A 16,388-nucleotide genomic window follows, 5' to 3' on the forward strand; every position below is an offset into this window, starting at 1 on the left:
TCTTCTTTAACAGTCTTTAAGTCAGCTTATCACATCTGTCCCGGGGGACGGGACCTAGGGACTCTTCTGTATTTTAGCCTGAGAACAAGTTTTACCCGTAAGAGAAGGAAAGCAATTTATATTTATCTTTTATCTAGCCATTTAACCAAATTTCCAATTCCGAAAGAAAACAAAAACTCTTATATACTGAAGAATACATTTTAAAAGAAAGCTCAGTATTTATTTGAAAACCATTATAAAGTGTTTTTAAAAGATATAAAACAAGACTTGAACAGAGAGACTTCCTGGATGGAAAAAACTGAATGTAAAAAAGTTGATCCTTTCCAAATTAATATATAATTTTTTTTTTCGGTACACGGGTCTCTCACTGTTGTGGCTCTCCCATTGCGGAGCACAGGCTCCGGACGTGCAGGCTTAGCGGCCATGGCTCACGGGCGCAGCCGCTCCATGGCATGTGGGATCTTCCCGGACCGGTGCATGAACCCGTGTTCCCTGCATCGGCAGGTGGACTCTCAACCACTGCGCCACCAGGGAAGCCCTAATATATAATTTTAATGCAGTTTTAATCAGAATCTCCACTGAGATTTTAGATTGTAACAAAATGAGTCTAAAATTTATTGGGAAAAAATGCCAAACAACACCAAGAAATATTTTAAAAGAAGAGTAAAATGGGACTCAGTTGCTTTTCTATATACTAAAACCTAAACTATAACTACTATAATCAAGATAGTATCATATTGATACAGGAATGGAAAATAGACTCAGGAAATATAATACAAGGTATAGAAATTGATAGAAGTATATGTGGAACAATATATGACTAAGGCAGCATCTCAATTCACAGATAAAGTACATGGTGTCATCAAACTGGTTATACATTTGAAAGAACATAAATTTACATTCATATCTCATACCATATACAAAATATATTCTAGATGAATTTAATATATGTATTTTTAAAATAAATCAATCAAAATATTAGAAGAAGAGTTAAAAGTATACTGGTTTGGATAGATGAAGCCTTCCTAAGAGAGAAACCATAAAGGAAAAGATAGATATATGTGACTAAATATTGGGTTGGCCCAAAAGTTCATACCTTACAGAAAAACCCAAATGAACTTTTTGGCCAGCCCAATATAAAAAAAGTTTGTATGGCAAAAGAGAATATAAACAAAATCAAAGACAAATAGTAGACTGGGAAATATAGAACTGTATCATGTAGAACAAACAAAATATTACTATCATTAATAAACTAAGAGCTCCCTACAAATTGAGGCGTCAAATCACCTTCAAGAGGCATGAGAAAAGGATATGAAAACAATTCACAGAAGAAATGCAAAAGAACAATAAAACGTGAAAATATGCTCAACCTTACCAAAATTCAAGGGAATATAAGTGAAAATAGAATATACCATTTTTCACGTAGTAGAGTAACAATACTCAATGATGACTACAACATAGAAAACAAGCCATCTCACACTTGCTAATGGAAGCCTGAACTGGTATGTTTTTGGAAAGAAATCTGGCAACATACTTTAAAATTTGAGATGCATGTGTCCTTTGACTCAACCCCTTGTCCCCTCCCCTTCCCCACTTTTGGGATTCAACCAGAGTGAAGCACTGGTATATAAGGAGAGGTTAGTTACGGGAAACACAAGCACAACCAAGAGAGACAATGTTAATTTCTCTCCACAGGGGTCAGTGGAGTGAACACAATGCAATCATTAACATGAGTGAGTTACAGCCAAACCTATGAGCTGGGTGAATGTCTGTGACATTTATCATGAAAACATAGCTGCATGGGAACGCTTACATTTGAAAAATCCTCAAAGATAGGATATGTGTGATTGAACTGTACAAAATTGCTGATATTCAACTCTTTTTGATCTAATAAAATGGCAGTCTCATAAATCACAATATAACATAAATTTTTACATATTTATGAGCATGAAAAAAATGTAGACTGATACACCCCAAGCATTAACACTGGTAACCTGCTTGGGGGGGGCGGGTAAGGGAGGAAAGGAGAAATGAACAACTTCTTCATACATCTTTGCACTGGTTTACTTGTTAAAAATTTTGCAAATTAAACATATCTAATAAATAAAAATGTAAAGAAAAAACAGAAAAGAAACAAGACTCTCAGGCTGGCTATTACCTGAAAATATATCTAGGGGCAGCATCTATAGCAATGGTCCATTTAACTTTATCGAATGTAGTGAGCAAAAACCAATTTATTTCCTTGTCTCTTTCAACAAGATGGTTCAAAATAAAAACCCAACCAATTATTTGTTACCTAAAACAAATTTCAGAATTTGCAGTAAGATTAGGAAAAACAAAGATTCAGAGAACATTAAGTATTGACAGGTGCAGCAAGAGGACCACTTTTACACTGCTAATGAAGAGTAAATTGATGTAATCACTTTCAAACAACTTGGCATTACCTAATAAAGTTGAGCATTGCATATTCTATGACCTAGCAACTGAATGCCAAAGTATATGTCCTAGAAAAACTCCTGGATAGGACTAGGACACATGTACAGAGTGTACTGTGCAGCATTTTCACGACAGCAAAAAGCTCGAAGCAACCCAAATGCCCCAAATGGGTAGAATGGATAAATAAAGTATGGTATATTTCACACAGAGGAAGAAGAATACTGATGTACTAGTTAATACTAGACAGCAGTGAAAATGAGTGAACTTTAGCTGCACACATCCACCTAGGTAATCTCAAAATAAAATGTTAGGTAAAAATCTAAGCCAGAGATAAAGTACGATTCCATTTCCAAAAGAGGTGACACTAAACAATTTAAGAAAAAGCAGGGAAATGACAAATAAAAAGTCCAGATTACAGCTTTATAGGAAGAGGCAGAAGGAGGAGTGGGTCTGGGAGAAGCAAACAGGAGTCTTTAACAGTGGTACTCATCATGGGGCTTCCCCGGTGGTCCAGTGGTAAGGAATCGCCCGCCTTCCAGTGCAGGGGATGCAGGTTCGATCCCTGGTCGGAGAACTAAGATTCCACATGCTGCTGGACACCTAAGCCCCTGCACCTCAACTAGAGAGAGAAAGCCAGCATGCCACAACTAGAGAGAAGTCTGCGCACTGCAATGAATATCCCGAGTGCTGGAACTAAGGCCCATCACGGCCAAAAATTTTTTAAATCAATCAATCAATAAAATAAATATTAAAAAAGTGGTACTCATCAATAAAGCTAGAGGGAAAAAAGACAGGGAATGTATGTATGTTTGTTTTACTAACAGTCTTTCGTGTATATATATATGTGTGTATACATGCATATATTCTTTGGATGTATGGTATGTTTCACTCACACACACGTGTGCACACACAGAAAGAATCTAGGGCAATGCCTGCTTGTGCCTACAAAGCCTATCCTAGTACTGGAGAAGTCACTTAACCATCTTGCAGGTATGCTTTGCATTGTAAGTGCTTAATATATAAATGAATGGATATATTTTAGAGTAATACTCAAAGGAACAACCCTGGAAGCCATGTTCTTCCAGGGCCAGGGTAAAGTGGAAATTTCTCCCATGCAATTTTTTTGTAGTGTACCAGAAGCCGGAGAGAGTATAACAGAAAAATCCAAGATGAACACACACACAGACATACAATTTTTCAAGTCACCTTGGGAAAACTATATTTGTTAAGTTGCAGCACAAAACAAAGGTAACATTTCTGGGTAGAGTTACATGGGTTTTACTTTCACCCCAGGTTATCCTTTTCATCCACTTTATGATTTAAACTAAATGACACCAAAACTCAAACCTTGGCTGGTAAGATTTTCAAAAGCAGGGGGAAAAAATGCTTTTTCTCGGTTACAAATTGTGAGTACCTATGAAATACTGATTTATTGGGAGTAGACCAGATGGTGCTCTGTTTCCAGATATTACAATGTTGGTCCTGATTCACTGCAGTGGAGCAGCTAAAAGCCTTCTATATAAGGCAGTGTTTCACCAGGTGAAGGAAGAAAATTAGAAAGGGAGGAAGTCTGTCCTTACTCTCATCCTCCACAGCTGTTGGAAACCAAAGTTGTTCCTCTAATTGAATCACTACTAATTCTAAGCTACTGGCTTCTTTCCTTTCCCAAGGATTATTTTGAATATTTGGACGTCTACTTTACTCTGTTCTGTCTACTGCTGTTAGGAGTTTGGTAAATAATCTGATTTAGCTAAGATGCTTTACTGACAGGATATCCTGTAGATGGTTAACTAAGGCTAGAGGAAAGAGTGATTAGACAATCTGAATGCACATTATTTTTAAAAGGAAAGGAAAAGACAAAAAAGTTAAAGTGGTACAGGCCCTTCATCGTCTCAAGTAAACCAAAACAATATGATGCCAAACTACCTCCCCAAATATGAGTTATTTACAGATGCGACATGTTTACTTCCTCATGCTAGAAAGTTCCATTTTGTGCTCATGACCTGGAAATGCAGGTGCAGCATAATCAACGAGGCTCTAAGTTTTCTCTTTAGCAAATGAAAAATGGGAAATTAAATTAATTGCTGTCCTTGAATGCTTTTCCCTAAGCAAAGGTGCACAGATTGCTTTTTTAAATATGGGCTTTATTGAAATATAATGCACATAAAATTTTACCCTTTTAAAGTATACACAATTCAGTGACTTTTAGAAAATTCAAAATTGTGCATCCAGGGGCTTCCCTGGTGGCACAGTGGTTGAGAGTCCGCCTGCTGATGCAGGGGACACGGGTTTGTGCCCCGGTCCGGGAGGATCCCACATGCCGCGGAGTGGCTGGGCCCATGACCCATGGCCTCTGGGCCTGCGCATCCGGAGCCTGTGCTCCGCAATGGGAGAGGCCACAACAGTGAGAGGCCCGCGTACCACAAAAAAAAAAAAAAAAATTGTGCGTCCATCACCATTATTGAATTCCAGAGCATTTTCATCACCCCAAAAAGAAAATCCATAGTTTTTAGCAGTCACTCCCCATTTTCCCCTCCCCACTCCACCCAGCTCCTGCAACCATAAATCTACTCCTTATTTCTATGGATTTTCCTGTTCTGGACATTTCAATAAATGGAACCATATATCACATAGCCTGTTGTGCCTGGTTTCTTTCACTTAGGATAATGTTTTCAAGGTTCATCCACATTGTAATATTGAATCAGTACTTCCTTTTTATGGCAAATAATATTCCATTGTATAGATATACCATAATTTTATCCATTCGTCAGTCGATGGGCATTTGGCTTGATCATTAATGATAAAGAACAAAAGAAAGTCTAGAAAGCAGAAGGAAATGGCCCTCAGCTCAGAAACTCAACCTAAGCCCCAGACTAAGAGACAGTTACTGTGATACCTGCATTTATACCCCATTCTTGTAAACCACGCTATTCCTAGAGATTGTTACTAGAAATATCAGCTGTGGTAACACGGATAAGAAATTTTTTTTCTTATACTATTAGTGAGGGAAGAAGAAGGGAAACAGAATTAAAACATAATTGAGTAATATCCTTCAATAGGTGAGCAGATAAACAAATTGTGGCATACCAATAGTCTAGAATACTACTCGGTAATAAAAGGAATAACATATTGATACATACACCATGGAGGCATCTCCATGTAATTCTGCTGAGCAAAAGAAGCCAGACAAAAGTGAATACCTAATATATAACTGCATTTACATAAACCCCTAGAAAATGCAAACTCTTCTAGACTGACAGAGAGCAGATCAGTGGTTGTCTGAAGATGGGAAAGGGGAAGAAGAGACTGTTACTGGGCGTGAGGAAACCTTTGGATGGGTTTGTTCATTATTTTGATTGTGGCTATGCTGTCACGGATGTATGCAGCCAATATTCATCAACTTCATATACATATCATTTATTGTATGTCCATTATATTTTATGTCAATTATATCTCAATAGAGCTGTAAAGAAACACTGTTTTTTAAAAAGTAAGTATACCTCCCCCCAAAAAGTGTTTGAATATGTGGAAAACACTGCCTTTATTTTGCATATATGGTTTCAATTAATTTTGTAACAAGTTAAATGACTCTCTTTTTACACACAAGGAAATTTGAGATTGAGAAAGCACAGAAATTTGCCAAGATGGTCACAGTCAGTACCAGGCTGAGATCTCAAAGGCCATGCCCTTTTCACTACACCACACTGCCTCTCACTGCTTCTGTTATAGACCCAACTCTTCTGGAATCCTTGGGTCCCAGCATTTCCCAAGTCAGGGAATTTTCTGGTCCACAGAAGTTTATGCTTTAGCGTGGTATTCCAAGTTTGTTTTCTTTTGCCTATCATTTTATGTTGCCACAAATGCCTCTCTAATTATGGGGATTTATCTGATTCAATTGATTGATTCATTCTCAGTGGATCAAAGTAGTTAATCTGGATTAGATCAAGGCAAGTAATCCCGGTGCCTAGGTCAAAGGAGTGAAAATAATTTGTCTGAGATTAAAAGCAAGCTGGACAAAACCAAAAACTGGCTACTCAACCCACCAGAAGTGGACATTGTACTTCTCTGGGACAATAGTCATTCCTTTGATTACGGGAGGCCCACAAATGTGGACTATTCAGAGTTGCTCTGAGGTATCTAATTACTTTTTACCACCCCTTCCCCTAAACTTGAACTTCAAGTCTAGGTTGCCATCCAAGTCTGAGCAGGACAAGCACGAGGGTGGTTTCGTCACCTCTGTACCTCCTCCAGATCGTGCTTCATCACACAAACAAGGGAATGTTCTCCAAATGCTACCAATCGCATTTGGGTCCATTTGAATAATATGGACCATGAACTTGATTAAATACAATTAATGAAAAAGTGAAAGTTGGTTAAAACAATTTTTTTCTTTTTGATAAGACAGCTAGATTTGGGAGAGAAAGGGGTACTATTTCTTTCATGCAAGACTTTCACAATGAAGGTTAACTGTGCTGGATACCTTTCATTTGCCCCTCCAAACCCATTCTCCATCCTGTTCTACCCGGCTCTACACCCTAGGAGACTGAACTACAGACTCAGAGGCAGGCTTCCTTGTCTTCCAGTTAGGTTTGGTCAATGGGGAGCATAAGCAGATAGAAGGAAAGAGGAGAAGCATTTCAGGGTATTCGTTTCCTGGCATCCCTGCCTGCAGGGTCATTATAAGCTGGCTACAGCCCTTTCCTGGAGGTCACAGCTCCACTCAGCAGGATTCTCTTCTCCCAGCCCTCATCCTTTCCAGTCTACGGGTAGTAAAGGAGCCCTGAAAAGGTACACTCTCCCTTGCAGTTTCCCTATACTCTGCTCATGTCCTTGTAAATATTCTCTTTATTAAGCTCTCCTAAAATTAATTGATTTGAGGATGCCAACTGTTTTCAGTACAGTTGACATTTTCTGAGGGTTAAGAGCATGCTTATTCAGAAAATGAACTTATTGCAAGTCCTCAATTTATATGAAAACACTGACATTCATGGGGTTGATATCAAGCCCAGACAAAGATAAACAATGGCTAGGTGAGGTGTGGAGTGGGGTGGTCAAACAGCACTGATTCAACCTTCCTGCCTTGGTGATTTTGTAAGGCAAAGGTTTAGATTTGCAAGAACAGTGAAAGTGGTGGATATATTTCTCAGATTTTAAAATGTGAGACATGTAAGACATTCAGGTTGCTATATCATGCTTCTTTATGCTTACAGACCATGTTTCCATGGTGACTTTGACCTTTTTGCACATGCTATTCTACTTAGATTGAGACTTTAAACCACTTTTTTTTTTGGCTTTAATGATCAAATTTAAAGAAAGATATGTTTGCTACAATAAAAACTGCCTAAATGGCAAATCTAAGAAAGAGAACAAATTTGTTCTGTGCCATCTGTTTTCTCTCACTGAGAGATATTATCATATATAGTGAAAAATGCTGTAGAAGTGAAGTGATGCTTCCTGTGTCATGCATAAGATGTAATTTCAAGTAGATTTTGATTACTTATAGTTTATATATCAAAGATGTAAGTCCCTGAAGGTAAAAGATGGATTTTGATCCTATCTAAGCCCAAAATAGCTAACCTCCCATCCCAAGAATCGCCTCAACTGTATCATTCCCAAATGAAGTACTAAAAATAGAATAGCCACTTTAAGGTTGATTTTCTTTGATGATGCCAAAATGTCATTTATAAATCCGTAAAGTTCTTTTAAGTGAAAAAGCTAAAATGTTGAAATATTAATATGATGTGTTTATTTTTGTTTGGTTTCTGTTATTGTGTGTATGTTTACCATAGATTAGGACGGGAGATAGAAAAAGGAAACTCATTGAATTAACCTGAGCCAGTGAGGTAAGATCTATCCCTGTATTTATGATGGGTCTCTATTAGAACTTAAGAGTGTATGAAAGGGGATCCCCAAAGAAAATCTGGCAGCTTCCATTGACTTCGGCACAATACCAGATGGCTCTTGCAAAGCTCTCACTTCCTATTTTCCAAATGAGTGGTAATTTCATTCTTTCAACTTTTCCTAGTTCAATGCAACATATTAATGAATAATATCATCTTGCATTTGTACAGTGTTTTACAATGTACAAAGTACTTTCCTATTCATTATCTCAACTCATCTTTACAGTAGTTCAGATATACAGTACTTCAGGGAAAATATTAAAACCCCCATTTTACAGATGAGGAAACTAAGGCCCGAAGATATCACACAGGATTCCTTTAGTAGCAACTTGACTTAGGTTAGGTAAAAAATGGGAATATATTGGCTCACATCAACTGGATTGATGGACTCCAATTCTCACTGGGCTATCTCTTTCCTTCTCTTTATCACTCTGTCTCTCTCTCTCTTTTGCTCCCCCTTTGTGAGTCAGACTTTACTCTCTCAACAGACTGAAACATGGCCTTACATGATTCTTACTACCTTGAGACTAGAAAGGATAGGACCTCTCCTCCCTCAACTTGAGTTGGAAAATTCCAGAGAAAGAATCTATTGTCCCTTGCTGGGTTGCATGCCCACCCTTCAGACCAACTCCTGTAGCATGGTGATGAAATACTATGGCATCCCCAGCTTGGGTCAAGTCCCCAACCCTCTGGCCAGTACCACCCAAACAAACAGAACAGGAATAGACATAGCCAGTGAGGAAACTGTGAGGAGGGCATACGGACTGCATTAAACAACTTGTCCAAGGAGCAGAGTCAGAACAACTTCTAACTGGATCTTCAGACTGCAAGCCTCCCCTTCACTTCCAGCCTCCCACTGCAGGGACCACAATGGTGTCACCGAGCCCCTCTCTTCCTCATGGTTGCCAGTGTGGTCTGGTTCAAGGCTAAAACTTGGAAAAGCCTCGATTCTCGTCCCAATCCTGTCACTCGTCAGCTGTGTTCATGGGCAAGTTACCTAACCTCTGGGAACCACAGCTTCCTCCTTTGTAAAATAAACAACTTCTGTGTCACAGGGTCATCAAAAGGATGAAGGGAGGTAACGTACTCCAGATGACTTTGAAAATGATGAAGAACTACCTTAAGGTTTATTACTTACATTCTGTATGTAAATCTTACAGAGGCTAGAATTCACAGTAACAGTCTTCAGTTGTCACCCTCCCTACCACCAGCCCTCTGTTGGCATCATTTTGGTTCTGACATTTTTACTCTTTCAGTTTTAAAAAAGCACATTTCAAAAAAAAGCATCAAATGGTGTCTCAAAATGAAGAGATTTGGTCCAGAAGAGAAATTTATGAACAGACGGTTTAATGGCACTCTTCATACTCACATTTCAATACAGATTAACCAGGAGATGGAAAATTTCTGGAGGGCACACACGATACTATTAACAGTGGTTATCTCTAGGGAGTGGGCTAGGAGTTGATGTTTGGAAAGAAACTTCTCTTTTTCATTTATTCCTGTGTCTACTACTTGAATTTTTAAAAATCTCACATATACATTCCTTTCATAATTAAAAAAACTAATTAAAAAATTAAAAGCTTAGTTATCACAGAAAAGGAATATGGTATATACCTAGAATAGTGTCTGACACTTAAAAAGCTTTCAATACATTCTGGCTTATTAATCAAAGTAGGCATTTCTAGTTACCACCTATCCAGCAAAGTAAAATCAACTTGACTAGAATAAAGGCCACCTCTCATCTCTGTGAATGTACATTTTCCATGAATCACATTGTGAGAAATGCTCATTACCACCTGCTGAGGATATGGTTTTAAACTCTTACACCTTCACACACCAAAACTGAAACCTACCTTCTTAACGCCCAATCATAAAACACGGTACATTGGGCTACCTCTCGACTCTATTACCACTGTTCTTGTAAGCACACTGATTAACATCACACAGAGCATGCTGGGGTTCTAGGAACCATACTATCTTACAGCTGGGGGTTTGCATGATATTTTCTAAGAAATTAAAGGTTACATGGCAGCATATGCCAAAGCTAAAAGACAGATTTAAACAGCATTTAAAAAATGATGCAATGGCTATGAAGTTTGGATGCTGTGCACCAGTTAAATGCTATACTGGTTGCCTAGTTACATCTCTGCAAAAGGCCAAAAAAGTTGTCTCTAAATCTAGAAGTAATTAAAAACCTTAAAGTTTCACCATTAAACCAATGATTATGTGTGAAACCCTAGGCAGTCATCCCTTAAAATAAGTGCCCGTCAGACTTTGATCAGGTGGTAGCCCTTGGGAATGTCCAAGGAGATATTTTAATAAAAGACATTTCTATATACAAAATTTTTTACCATGCTCACATTTCATTAAAGTTACCACATCTGGACTCTTCCTGTTTTGTCATACCCAATCGCAGTCCGCTACTATAGGATATTAAAAAACTTTCTAACCTAGTTGATATAACTTCTATCCCGTGAGAGGTGGAAAAAAGTCCAGTGTTTTAAATTGTTAAACTTTAAAAAAATTTTTTTATTGCAATCAGCTTTGCAAATTATAGGGCAGTTTATAATCCAGTAACAAAAACCATGCATCTTAATACTAACAACTAGTGTCTTAACTCTATGAATTTCCTGATCGGTTCTGCCTGACAGACACTTTTAAGTCCAAATATCTTCTCCCAGTAATGGGACAGGATGAACAACAATTTTGGTCTAGAAATTTAAAAACATGAGTGTATTAAAATGGATGAGACTTCCTCCAGAATTTGAAGGTAGGGAGAAACAGTCTTTTTTTTTCTTCCTCTTGAAGTTCAACATTTCTTTTTGAGGTAAAATTCACAAAACATAAAATTAATCATTAACCACTTTAAAGTGTACAATTCAACAGCATTTCGTACATTTACGATGTCACGTAGCCATCATCCCTATCTAGTTCCAAGACATTTCTATTACTCCCAAAGAAACCCTGCACCAGAGTAGCTTGGATCATTTGGATCTCCTATTTACATTTACTCTGTAATTTCTCTTTGGAAAGGAATAAAAGAAGCTGAGTTTAAACAACAGCATAAGGATTTCATCTCCTTTCATTTCTTCTGGAGCTTGTTTGATTCACAAAAAAAAACAAAACAGCTGAGGCTCAAAGCTGAAAGGAAGCTAGTCTTAACAAAATGAAACCAGGCAGGATTGAGAGTCTTAGAAGGAAGGAACCCCAAAAAGGGATTGACAAGAATATCAGAATAACTCACAATCTATCCTCATCAGAAACCCAGATCTTAGCTCCAAGACTGATAGTGTTCAATCTTTTTTTTGGAAGAAAAAAAAAAACAATTGAAAGAGAATTCCTTGTACCTACCAACTAGAACATTTTAGAAGACAGAAAACACACATTAAAAAAAATATATATTGCCAGCTCCTCAAAGTCAAAGCCTGTTCTAGGGAAGATAATGTACTGCCCTTCCAAGTACACTTACAAACTCTTTGTCCCAGTGGCTTAGAGAATAAAAATCTCCAAATGAAGGTCACAGAAATGTAAGAAATGAGGCTCCTTCTGTATTCCTGTTTTCCTGGTCTGGCTTTGCTGTGGGTGAGGGCAGGGCAGAGCGTTATGGAAGCATGGAGGAAGGGCTGAGTAAGAATCTTCACCCAGATGCAGCCAATTACTTACATCAGGGTAAGTAGCTCATGCTCTACCACTGGGAGTCAGAGAGCACCGATGTCTTAGAGCTGGATAAGACTCCAAGACATGATCCTCTCCAATCCCCTCCCCTTGGGCATCAAGATAGTATTCCTAGTACTTATCTATTCTTGAACATTCTGTGCTGTCTCTTAGAGGGAAAAAGTTCAATTTTGTTATACAAAAGGCAGGATTCAAACGAAGAGAGCACCATGCTGCTTTGGCAAACTTGTAATTTCCATACATGCTGACATGCTGAAAAAGATCCAATGAGGTTCTGTGGTCACCTCAATAAGAAAGCTATCAAAGCTGTGATCATCAGAGAAGCCAGTAACACTGGGGAATTAAAAGAGTGGGCCATGAAATCTAATAACATTTTATAAATGTTGCTGGTTCTTCTGAGTTGGTTTCGGGCAAACATGTATATGTGGATACAGATTTTTCCAGAGTTAGATTCACCCTTACCCTCAGCCCAAACCCTTGAGGTTACTGTCATTATTTCATTCAATCAGATTTTCTATTTTCACAATTCATCGGCATGACAGTCACTCTCCACTAGAGCTGTTTTTAGACAGCTAGGCGCCCAACTGTCCCAAATTACCCAGAACTCTAGGAGTTTTAGCACTGAAGCTCCCAAGTCCCAGGTAACCTCCCAGTCTTGGACAAATCAGGATGGTTCGTTACTCTACAGCTAGCCCTAAGTGTGGCCTTCAGATCTGTATTGCTGACCTGTCTTGAAGTGGATAAAAAGGGGACTCGCTACAAAAATAGCTGCAACATTTAAAATCTCCATCAAAAATCTCTGGCTAGGGACCTCCCTGGTGGCACCGTGGTTGAGAATCCGCCTGCCAATGCAGGGGACACGGGTTCAAGGCCTGGTCTGGGAAGATCCCACATGCCACGGAACAACTAAGCCCGTGCGCCACAACTACTGAGCCTGCGTTCTAGAGCCCACGAGCCACAACTACTGAGCCCGTGTGCCACAACTACTGAAGCCCGTGCACCTAAAGCCCATGCTCCACCACAAGTGAAGCCACCGCAATGAGAAGCCCATGCACCGCAACGCAGAGTACCCCCTGCTCACCGCAACTAGAGAAAGCCCGCGGGCAGCAACGAAGACCTAATGCAGCCAAAAATAAATAAATAAAATATAAATAAAATTTTTAAAAATTCTGGCTATATTCTACCCTGGAGATGGTTTTTAAAAAATAACCCAGTGATCCATTTCATTCACTAGGTGAGCAATGGTTTCTTACTTTGTGGGGATGACTTACCTAATGTATGGTGGAAATTAAACCATACTTAGAAATTAGCTATAATAAATACCACTACAGTAAAGTTCTAAAATATTATGTTATTTTTTCCTCCAACTTCCACATGTTAGAGCCTAATAAATAAAGCACAATGTGACAGGCAGACATAACAGCATAAAATAAAAATCTCACATTTCTTTGGTGCCATTCAAAGACCTTGGAACCTGCACACTGTAGGCAAACCCTCCAGAGTTGGAGAAATGCCAAAGGCAGCACGCTCTCCAGAGGCCACACCCATAGTACCAGAAAGTCTGGCCAAGGAAGGAGCCATTGGACTTCAACCTGTCCACTTGATCCAATGCCAAATACTCCAAGAAAACTAAAAGCCTTCAGTGCCTGTATTTACAAACAGGTTTTGCAGAGTCAAGACAAGAACTTGCTTCATCAACTTGGAACCCTAAACCTTCTCAACTCTATACAATGAAATGTAAGATAATCCTATCTCTGCTACCTGAGGCATTTCTACCTTTCTGAACAATTAATCTCTTTTACTTTGTAGTAGGCAGAATAATAGCCCCCAAATAGGTCCATGCCCTAATCCCTGGAACCTGTGAATATATAAACTTAGGTGGAAAAAGGGACTTTGAAGATATGATTCAATTAAGGACCTTGGGATGGGGAGAGTATCTTGTATTATCTAGGTGTGCCAAATCTTATCACATGGGTCCTTAAAGTCAAAGAACATTTCCTGGCTCAGTTCAGAGGAATGAATATGGTGGAAAGACATACGGAGATGGAAGGCTGTTGGCTTTGAAAATGGAGGAAAGGGGACTCTAGAATTCTTCCCTAGAGCCTCCAGAAAGGAACACAGCTCTGTCAGTACTTTGCCTTTAGACCAGTGAGATCTCTACAGAACCTAACTTGCAGAACTGTAAGATAACATATTTGTATTTGGTGGATTTGTTTTAATCCACCAAGTTTGTTACAATTTGTTACAGCAGCAAACAAGAGAGGAATACATCCTTCATCACTGCTGTTCAATTTGCATAATGCCTTAGTAGTATTTTGCTTTAAATCTCAATATTTGACCATTTCTTGCCTAGTGTTTAATTTGCTTCTCTGTACAGACATAAAAAATAGATTTGGTACTAGAACAAATATGCTCAAAATCCCTCCAACAGTGCAAAACAATATTTCCTTTTACATGTCTATTTTGTTTAGTTTCTTTCTTTAGTTTGTTAGCACAGAGACCACTTACATAAGGAACTACTTTGCATAACTGAAACCAGTAATTTTGCATGAAGCAAAAATGCTTGTAGGTAAGAGTAACATGACAAACAACCTCTTTAAAGGTGTGTAACGACACAGTAGTTCTCAATGTCTCCTTAGGGCACTCTGGATACCCCAATGGCTGGAAGATGCCACTGGCCTTTTGTGAGCCAAGGACAGGGATACCAGAGAATACGAGGAAGAATTGCCCCATTCAACGTGTCAGCAACCCGCACCGAGAAACTCTGTTTGGATTGATTTGAAACATTTAAATACAGTGATTAGTATGAAAGAAATCAACACCAACATCAGACAGAGAACATGAAAAACTTATTTTAAAAGCCTTCATTATTAATAATATTTGGTAGAGTGTAGGGATGGCTTAGCCCTCACCTGAAGATATTAAGTACTTAACGCCAAAAGAACCTCATTATGGGGTTGCAAAAGCTATACACGGCATTAAAAGCACACATACACACAGGCCTTCCTTCTAATAAGCTCTAGACCAGAGATTCTCAGTCGTGACTACACATTGTAATCACCTGGGGAGATCTTATAAACTACAGATGGTCAGACCCCTCCCCAAGGGATTCTGACTCAAGTGGTCTGGGTAGGGTTTACATATCAGTGCTTTCAAACACTTCCCTGGAGATTCTGACATGCACCCAGGACTGAGAATCACTGCTCTGTACCATCCATGAGCAGTCTATTGGACATATCCGTCTGGATGTGGCCACTCCACAGATCTGAATCTGTTCCTCTCTTCCTGTATCTGTAGCCCAGTTATCATCACTCACTGAATTTCCCATAGACAAATCGGGGAGTTTTTCTAAATGTCCTCCTCTCCTTCATCTTCAATCAGCAATTTCATCAGTTCTCCCATATCCAGCCCATCATTTGCAAATCCAAGAAGTCTACTGGTCTCCCTTCCATTAGCTTTTCTCTATTTTTTCTCTTAAGAAGGTTTTGATACTAGTAAATACTAAATATCGGCTGAATGAGTACATGGATAAATGGCTAGCTTCAGCAAAGTAAGTTAGGTTAAAAGCAGGTTTTATTTTTTATTTGCATTTTGCTGTAGCCACTAAATAGTTGTATAAACAATTAAAAATCTAACAGCCAAATTCAAGCCATCATCATATAATCCAATGCTCCAATGGGAAAAGAAGAGAAGGGGTGGAGGTATAGATGAAACAATACTGGTCATGAGTTATAATTGTTAAAACTGAGTGATAGGGATATAGAAGTTCATTATATTATCCTCTCTATTTGGTATATGCTTGAAATTTATCAGAATGAAGTTAATTTTAAAAGGGGGGGGAGGACTTCCCTGGTGGTGCAGTGGTTAAGAATCCACCTGCCAATGCAGGGGACATGGGTTCGAGCCCTGGTCTGGGAAGATCCCACACACCGTGGAGCAACTAAGCCCATGCGCCACAATCACTGAGCCTGCGCTCTAGAACCCACGAGCCACAACTACTGAGCCCTCATGCCACAACTACTGAAGCCCACGTGCCTAGAGCCTGTGCTCCACAACAAGAGAAGCCACCGCAGTGAGAAGCCCATGCACCACAACGAAGAGTAGCTCCCACTCGCCACAACTAGAGAAAGCTCATGAGCAGCAACGAAGACCCAACGCAGCCAAAAAATAAATAAATTTATAAATAAATAAATTAAATTAAATTAAATAAAATGGGGGGAAGTCCATGTCAGGACTAAAGGAAACTGCATCTCGGTTGGGGAGAGAAAACACATTATCACCTATCTCAGCAATATGGTGACCTTTCAAGTCTACAGCTAGATTCAAATGGCTTTACTCAGTTTCAAAAGCCAAGTCAGTTTCTTCAAGAAGAAACCC

General features: G+C 39.0%; 1 protein-coding gene across 2 annotated transcripts in view; it reads right to left on the reverse strand.

Moving 5' to 3' along the window:
* Positions 1-16,388, reverse strand: part of GNG2 (G protein subunit gamma 2) — a 136,665-nt gene that overhangs the window by 98,576 nt on the left and 21,701 nt on the right. The window lies entirely within an intron of this gene.

This window comes from Stenella coeruleoalba (genome assembly GCF_951394435.1).
Source record: "Stenella coeruleoalba genome assembly, chromosome: 2".
Taxonomy (NCBI): domain Eukaryota; kingdom Metazoa; phylum Chordata; class Mammalia; order Artiodactyla; family Delphinidae; genus Stenella; species Stenella coeruleoalba.